General features: G+C 37.0%; 1 pseudogene; it reads left to right on the top strand.

Moving 5' to 3' along the window:
• Positions 1-3,918: 3,918 nt before the first annotated feature.
• LOC147823739 (MAP3K12-binding inhibitory protein 1 pseudogene) lies at positions 3,919-4,908 on the top strand (annotated as a pseudogene).
• The last annotated feature ends 3,106 nt before the right edge of the window (positions 4,909-8,014 follow it).

Here is an 8,014-nt window from a genome sequence, read left to right as displayed (position 1 = left end):
TATATCAACAGAGCTAAGGACAAAAACCATATGATTATCTCCATAGATGCAGAAAAAGCATTTGACAAAATCCAACATGCATTCGTGATAAAAACCCTACAAAAAATTGGAATAGATGGTCTCTATCTCAAAATGATAGAAGCCATCTATGAAAACCCAACAGCCAATATCATGCTAAATGGTCAAAAACTGAAATCCTTCACACTAAAATCAAGAACAAGACAAGGATGTCCACTATCACCACTCTTGTTCAATAGTGTTCTGGAAACATTAGCCACGGCAATTAGACAAGAGAAAGAAATAAAAGGAATAAAGATAGGTAATGAAGAAGTCAAATTGTCATTATTTGCAGATGACATGATACTCTATATAGAAGACCCCAAGAACTCCACCAAAAGTCTTCTAGACTTAATAACCAAATTCAGTCAATTGTAGCTGGTTACAAGGTCAGCACACAAAAATCAATAGCTTTCCTCTACACCAATGACAGACTCACTGAGAGAGAAATAGGGCAAATAATTCCTTTCACAATAGCATCCAAAAAACTGAAATACCTAGGAATCATCCTAATGAAAGAAATCAAAGGCCTCTTCTCTGAAAACTATGACACTCTGAAAAGAGAGATTGAAGATGATATCAGAAAATGGACAGACATCCCCTGCTCCTGGGTAGGGAGGATTAATATAGTGAAAATAGCCATACTTCCAAAACTGCTATATAGATTTAATGCAATTCCAATTGAGATCCCAGCAGATCTTCATAGATCTTCATAGACCTTGAGGAAACAATCCAAAAATTCATTTGAAGCAAGAAGAGACCCAGAAGAGCAAAAGCAATTCTAGGTAACAGAGACATGGCAGGGGGTATCACAATCCCCAACCTGCAACTCTACTACAAAGCTACTGTGATAAAAACAGCATGATACTGGCAAAGAAACAGACTTGAGGACCAGTGGAACAGATTAGAAGATGCAGAAACAATACCAGACACACTCAACCATCTCATCTTCGACAAAGGAGCCAAACACCCTCAGTGGAGGAAAGATAGCCTCTTTAATAAATGGTGCTGGAAAAATTGGGCTTCAACTTGCCAAAGATTAAAACTAGACCTGTATCTCTCACCATGCACTAAACTAAAATCAAAATGTATTAAAGATCTAAATATTAAAATAGAAACTCTGAACCAGTTGGAAGAGAGGTTAGGTAGAACCCTTGAAGACATCAGTGTAGGAAAAGATTTTATGAACAAAACCTCAGTTGCCTGTGGACTAGCACAAACAATCAACAAATGGGATCTCTTCTTATTAAAAAGCTTCTGTACAGCAAGAGAAACCACTAGCAGTGTGAAGAGACAACCCAAAATGTGGGAAAAAATCTTCACCTGCTCTTCCTCAGACAAAAGTCTATTATCTTGAATCTATAAAGAACTTAAAAAGATCAGACCTCCCAAATTTAAACACCCAATCCAAAAATGGGCATCTGAAATGAACAGACATTTCTCAGACAAAGAAGTAGAAATAGCAAATAAATACATGAAAAACTGTTCAACATCACTGGTCATTCGACAGATGCAAATGAAAATGCTGAGATTCCACTTCACTCCAGAAAGAATGGCTGCTATCATGAAATCAACCAATAAAAAATGCTGGCAGGGCTGTGGGGGAAGAGGAACCCTGCTCCACTGCTGGTGGGAGTGTAGACTAGTGCAACCACTGTGGAAATCAGTATGGAGATCCCTCAAAGAACTAGGACTGGAAGTCCCATTTGACCCCACTATTCCACTGGCTGGGGATCTTCCCCAAACAATTAAATAATCATACCACAGTGATATATGTGCACCCATGATCATAGCAGCGCAGTGTGTAATAGCTAAAACTTGGAAACAGCCCAAATGCCCATCAACTGGAGTGGATAAAGAAAATGTGTTTTTATAAAATGGAGTACTACTCAGCCATAAAAAATGAGAAATTAGAGACATTTATAGCTAAGTGGATGCACATTGAGGCGATATTCTTAAGTGAAATAAATAGGACACACGTGTAAATACCGAATAATTTCTCTGGTGTGAGAAACTGAAAGTGTAAATAAGGACTAAATGTATAATAGGTAATGTGAAATAGGAAGAAAGGGGGCAAAGGGGAAGGAAGTGGGAAGGCTAGCAGAAAGCACAGAAGGGAATGGGATTAATATGAGAAAATGGAAAAATAGGAACAAAATCTTTGTAAATAGGGAGGAATGGAGGGGTTGAAGGGAGGGCTGGGCAAGGGTGAAAAATAAGAACCAAGAGAGACTATGTAAAGGTGCAAATTTCCAAGGATGAATGTCATTATATTGTATACCTAAAATGTACCAATGATTAGAATGAATAATCGATAATGTAAGATAGGAAGAAAAGGTGCAAAGGGGTAGGGGTAGTGGGAGGGGCAGGGGAAAGGAAAGAAGGGAAAGGAAAAATGATGAGAAATGGGAAAAATGGAAATAAAGTCTTTGTAAATAGGGAAGGGTGGAGGGCGTGAAGAGAGGGCTAGGAATGGGGAAAAAATAAGAACCAAGATGCATTATGTAAAGGTACAATTCCCAATGAGAAATGTAATTGTGTTGTATACCTACAATGTACCAATCAAAGAATTTAATACAAAAAAAAATTGATGCTGGAAAAACTGGCTTTCCATATGCCAAACACTGAAATTAATCCCATGTCTTTCACCATGCACTAACCTAAAATTGAATGGATGAAAGACCTAAATATTAAAACAGAAACACTAAATCTGCCAGAAGACAGAATAGGTAGAATGCTTGAGGACACAGGAGTAGGCAAAGACTTCATGAACAAAACCCAGACCACATGGGAAATACTACAAAGAATCAAAGACTGAGACTTCACCTTTTTAAAAAGTTGTGGGTTTGTTTTCTTTTTTTCAGTCATGGGAATTGAACTTGGGATCTTAAGCATGCCAGGCAGGCATGGTGTCACTGAGCTACATCCCTGGCTCTTAAAAAGTTTTTCCACAGCAAGAGAAACCACCAACAGAGTGAAGAGACACCCACAGTGTGGACTACTATCTAGACAAATGACTACTATCTAGAATATACAAAGAATTTGTAAAAGTCAGAGCCCACAAATTTAAAGATTTATTCCAAAAGTGGGCATCTGAAATGAATAGACACTTCTCAGCTTCATCTCAGCTACCTCTTCATAGGTGGAAACATCAATTAAATATATGAAAAAATGTTCAACATCACTGGTCATTCGAGAAATGCAAATTAGAACAACACTGAAATTCCATCTCACTCTAGAAAGAATGGCTGTTATCAAGAAATCAACCAATGACAAATGGTGGAGGGACTGTGGAGAAAAAGGAAACTTTTTCCACTGTTGATGGGAGTGTAGACTGGTACAACCACTGTGGAAATGTCTCAAAAAACTACAACTAGAGGTATCATTTGATCCAACTATTGCCCTCCTTGATATCTTCCTGAAAGAATTAAAAACATCAGCTAGGTATTTAGCTCAGTGGTTCCAGAGCCTGCCTCACAAACACAGGATCCAGAGTTCGAGCCCTGGTACAAAAAAAAAAAAAATCAGACAAAAAAAAAAAATGAAAGTAGAAGAATTAAGAACATCATACCACAGTGAAGTCATCCCCTAAGCGACCAAAATATGGTGGGGGTGGGGTTGTGATTGTACCTCGGTGGTATTAGGGGTGGCCAGTGAAGGTGTCATGGCTGCTGCCACAAAGCTTAAAAGTCCAAGCAACAATGACAGGAGACTAGAGCAAAGCTGCAGCCCCAACCACTCCCAAGAGGTGCTGTGCACAATCTTTTGCTCCCTGCACACCTTGGCTGGACAGATGGTTTCACCTCTAGATGGTCCCATTACACAGACCTATGACTCCACTAAATTTGAGATGTCTTTTTAGTTTTTATGAAGTGCTGCATCTTCATGGCCTTTTAAAATGCTTAACCGCAAAGATGATGTGGTGAAAATTACAATCGCTTGGAACAAGCTCCAGAGCCTCTCAGCATTCCAGCCTGCATTGTTCTTTAGAGCCCTTGAGCAACACATTTTATACTTACAGCCCTTTTTAGCAAAACTTCAGCCTATGATTAAAGAGGGGAATTCAGCTGCTATTGAAGAGATAAGAAAAACACAAACAAGGAACAAGAATGAACTAAATGCCAAATTTCCCACTGGTGACCGACAAGAAGAAAAATACAAAGATTGTGATTTAGGAGATGTGAAAAAGATGCAAGTCCATTTTGATCCAGAAGTAGTTCAAATAAAGGCTGGAAAACCAGAAATTGACAGAAGAATATCTGCATTTATTGAAAGAAAGAAAGCTGAAATCGATGAAAACAATGTCAGAGAATTCTGCAATGTTATTGATTGCAATCAAGAAAATAGTTGGGCAATAACGGATGCCAATTTTACACCTTACCCTGGATTTAAACGTCATGTAAAGGTTTCTAGAGTTATGAATACATATGGACCACAGACTAGACCTGAAGGAATTCAAGGGTCAGGACATATTTGAGATTGTGGTAATCAGGCTGCAGAAGAACGACTACAAAATATTGAGGCTCACTTGTGATTGCTTCTCACTTGCGATTGCGATTTACTTCTCTTATGGCCCAATATACTTTGGTGAATCCATCATGTACACTTGAAAAGAAAACTTGTTCTGTAATTGTTGGTTGTAGTGCTCTATAACTAAATCAAGATAAATTTAATCAATATGAGTAATTCAATTAAGCTGAGATGGTTGATATTGTTCAAGTTCTGTCATTGGTGATATTTTTATTCAGTTCTATCAAATTTTGAGACAAGAGTCTCAAGTCTCTTACTATGCTGTTAAAGTTGCCTATTTATCCTTTTAATTTGTCAAATTTTGCTTCATATATTTTGTGGCTTTGTTAGACTAGATATATTTATTTATAATTGCTATGTATTCCTGATGAATTGTCCTTTTTGTAATTATAAAATGTCACCTGTTTATCTGTTAGTACTCTTGGACTTGAAGCCCAGTCCATCTGATATTAATATAGTCATGCTAGACTTCTAATGCTGTTTTTAGTGGCATATCTTTTTTTATTCCCTTATAATCAGTGTCTTTATATATAAGGTATCTTTTTCAGACAATATGTAATTGAATATTGTTTTTTAAGAATCCCTTCTTGTAATGTCTATCTTTTTGGCATTTCTACATTAAAGTTTAATGCAATTACTGATGTGGGATAGTGGGATTTAGAGCTATGATTTCATTATTTGATTTGTTTGTCTCTCTTGTTCCTATATTCTTCCTTTATTGTTTTCTTTTGAATTATTTTGATTTCTTTTAGACTTCTATTTTAATTTCTTTTTTTTTGCCAGTACTGAGGATTGAAACCAGGGCATTCACATCCTTCCTTCTTTTTTATTTTTTATTTTGAGACAGGGTCTCGCTAATCATTGCCTTGACCAGGCTGGGCTTGAACTCACAGTCCTCCTTCCTCAGCTTCCCAAAGTGCTAGAATTACAACCATGCAGTACTATGCCTAGATAATTTTTTGATTTTTAAAGCTATATTTATTTCTGGGTTTTTTAAATTAATGCTCTAGGATTCCTAATATATATCATTCTATCCTTGATAGTTAATATACCACTGCAAGTAAAGTATACAAACTTATATAAGGACCCGTTTTAATCAACTTTCTCTTGCCATGACAAAATACCTGAGATAATCAATTTATAAAGAGGAAACATTTGACTCCATTTCAGAAATTTTAGTCCGTGATTAGTCCAGTTGCTTTGGACTTGCGGCGGAGCAGCATAACACAGTGAGAGCTCATGGCAGAGGAAGCTTTTCACTTCATGACAGTCAGAAAGCAAAGAGAGAGAGGAATGAATCTAGTTCCCAATATCCTATTCAAGGGCACAGTCTCAACGTTCTGGCTTCCTTTCCACTTCTGAAAGTGTCCACCACCTCTTAATAATAGCATGGACTGGGGATCAAGGTTTCAATGCAAGGGTCTTTGAGGACATTGTAAATCCACCCTATAGCTGGGCTTCTGTATGTGATTACATCTGAATACAACAACAAAATATTAAATTTCCTCTCTAAATAGTCATCTTTTTTAAATTAAGAAGAAAAAGATAAATCTTTAATATTTATCCAGATAGTTACCATATCTGAAACTGTTTATTCTTGGATATCCAGGTCTCCTTCTAGTTACTTCCCCTTTGACCTGAGAATTTTCTTTTCAAGCATTTCTTGCAGTAAAGTCAGCTGGCAACAGATTATTTTATTTTCCTTTACCTGAATATATCTTTATTTTGTTTTCATTCCTGGAAGGCTTTTCTATTCCAAGTTGACAGGTTTTTTGGTTTTGGTTTTAACTCTATCTCCTGGCCTCCTGGGGTTCTGATGAAAAGTCAATGTTTATTCAAATCCACATTTTCCTCTCTACACTGCATTGTTTTTAAGATTTTTCTCTTTATCTTTTATTTTCTGACACTGAATTATTATGTATCTAAGTGTAGGTTTCTGTCAATATGCCTGCTTTGGGGTTTATTGAAATCTTTGAGTCTATACATTTATTTCTTTTGTGAAATTTGGGGTACTTTCAACTGTTATTTCTTCCTCTTCTCTTCTGGGACTCTAATTATCCAGTGTTAGACTTTTTTGTATTATCGCACAGGTCTCTGAGGCTCTATTTTTATCGTTTTTCTCTCCTTTTCTTTGCTGTATCCTTGATGATACTCACTTAGTCCTGTGATATTCACTAATCTATTAAACCCATTAGGGATTTTGTTGTTGTGTTTGTCTGTTGTCTTTTGGGGGTGTTTGGTTTCATTTGGTTTGGTTTTGTTTGATTTTGACTTTGAAGTATTTGAAATTGCATTGAACCCAGGGCCTTCCACACAAAGCTGCAAGCGCAACTCCCCCCCCCCCCTTTTAAAATTTTTATTTTGAGGTAATAATTCTTGCTGAGTCACTAAGCTGCCCAAACTGGGCTCAAATTTGTGATTCTCCTGTCTCAGCACCCCAGAGTGCTAAGATTATAGGCATGTACCACCTTTTATTCTTAAAAAAACAATTTTTTATTTCATATATTCTACTATTAAGTTTTAATACTGCTATTTGGTTTTTTTTTGTGTTGTATTTTGCTGCTAAGATTTTCTGTATTGTCATTCATTTCAAGAATACTTTCTTTTACTTCATTCAACATAGCTGAATTACTTAAACATCTCATCTAATAATTCCAACTTCAGAGTTATCTTGAGATTAGCATTTGTCTTTTTGCCTTCTCTAATTAGAATGGGTCACAACCACCTAGGTCTTTGAGTGGAGACTAATTTTGGACTTTATCCTGAACATTGTGGTGAGTCTTTTGTTATGTAGTACTAGATTCTGTTATAATCCTCTGGAAAATGCTGGGGGTTTTCATTTGTTTTAGCAGATAGTTAATTCAGGTAGATCTAATTTTTAAGCTGTCTTTTGCCTGTATGTACAGAGGTTCAAATCTTAGTTTGGTTTCAGATCTGCTGTGCTGCTGTGGGCCTGTTCCACAGAAGCATTAGTAAGGAGTCAATGTGAACCTTGCAGGCTTCAGACCCAGAATTAGGGAACCTGACTTTCTCCAGTGCTCTCTTTTGCTTGATTTCCCTATCTCCTCTGGCAGTAAGCCATGGTCATCTGACCAGGATCCCCTGATTCTTTTGGCTGTTTTGTTCTACTTTGAGAAGTTTTAGTTGCCTGTGACCCCTCCTCATCCATGACTATAGGCCACTCTCAATGCAAACTTCCCTCAACAGCAAGCTCAGGCTCCACTCAAGTCAGTTTTCCAAGTTTTGGTTCCTCTCTGCAATTTGCCTGACTTCATTTACTGTTTAGAATCCTCAGGTAGTATTTTCTTTATGGTGTGCCCCAGTGTTTACAGTTTTAACCAGGAGGGTTGGTCTAAAGGTGAACTTAAAATAAGTCTCATATCATTTTCATTTCCCACAACTTAAAATAATTCAGTCGTCTTTGTTG

The sequence above is a fragment of the Heterocephalus glaber genome, unplaced genomic scaffold (assembly GCF_053883595.1).
Source record: "Heterocephalus glaber isolate CG9 unplaced genomic scaffold, H.glaber_assembly_v1.0 deba00001565, whole genome shotgun sequence".
Lineage (NCBI taxonomy): Eukaryota > Metazoa > Chordata > Mammalia > Rodentia > Bathyergidae > Heterocephalus > Heterocephalus glaber.
The sequence above is the reverse complement of the archived record's forward strand: the minus strand, read 5'-3'. Positions and strand labels throughout refer to the sequence as shown.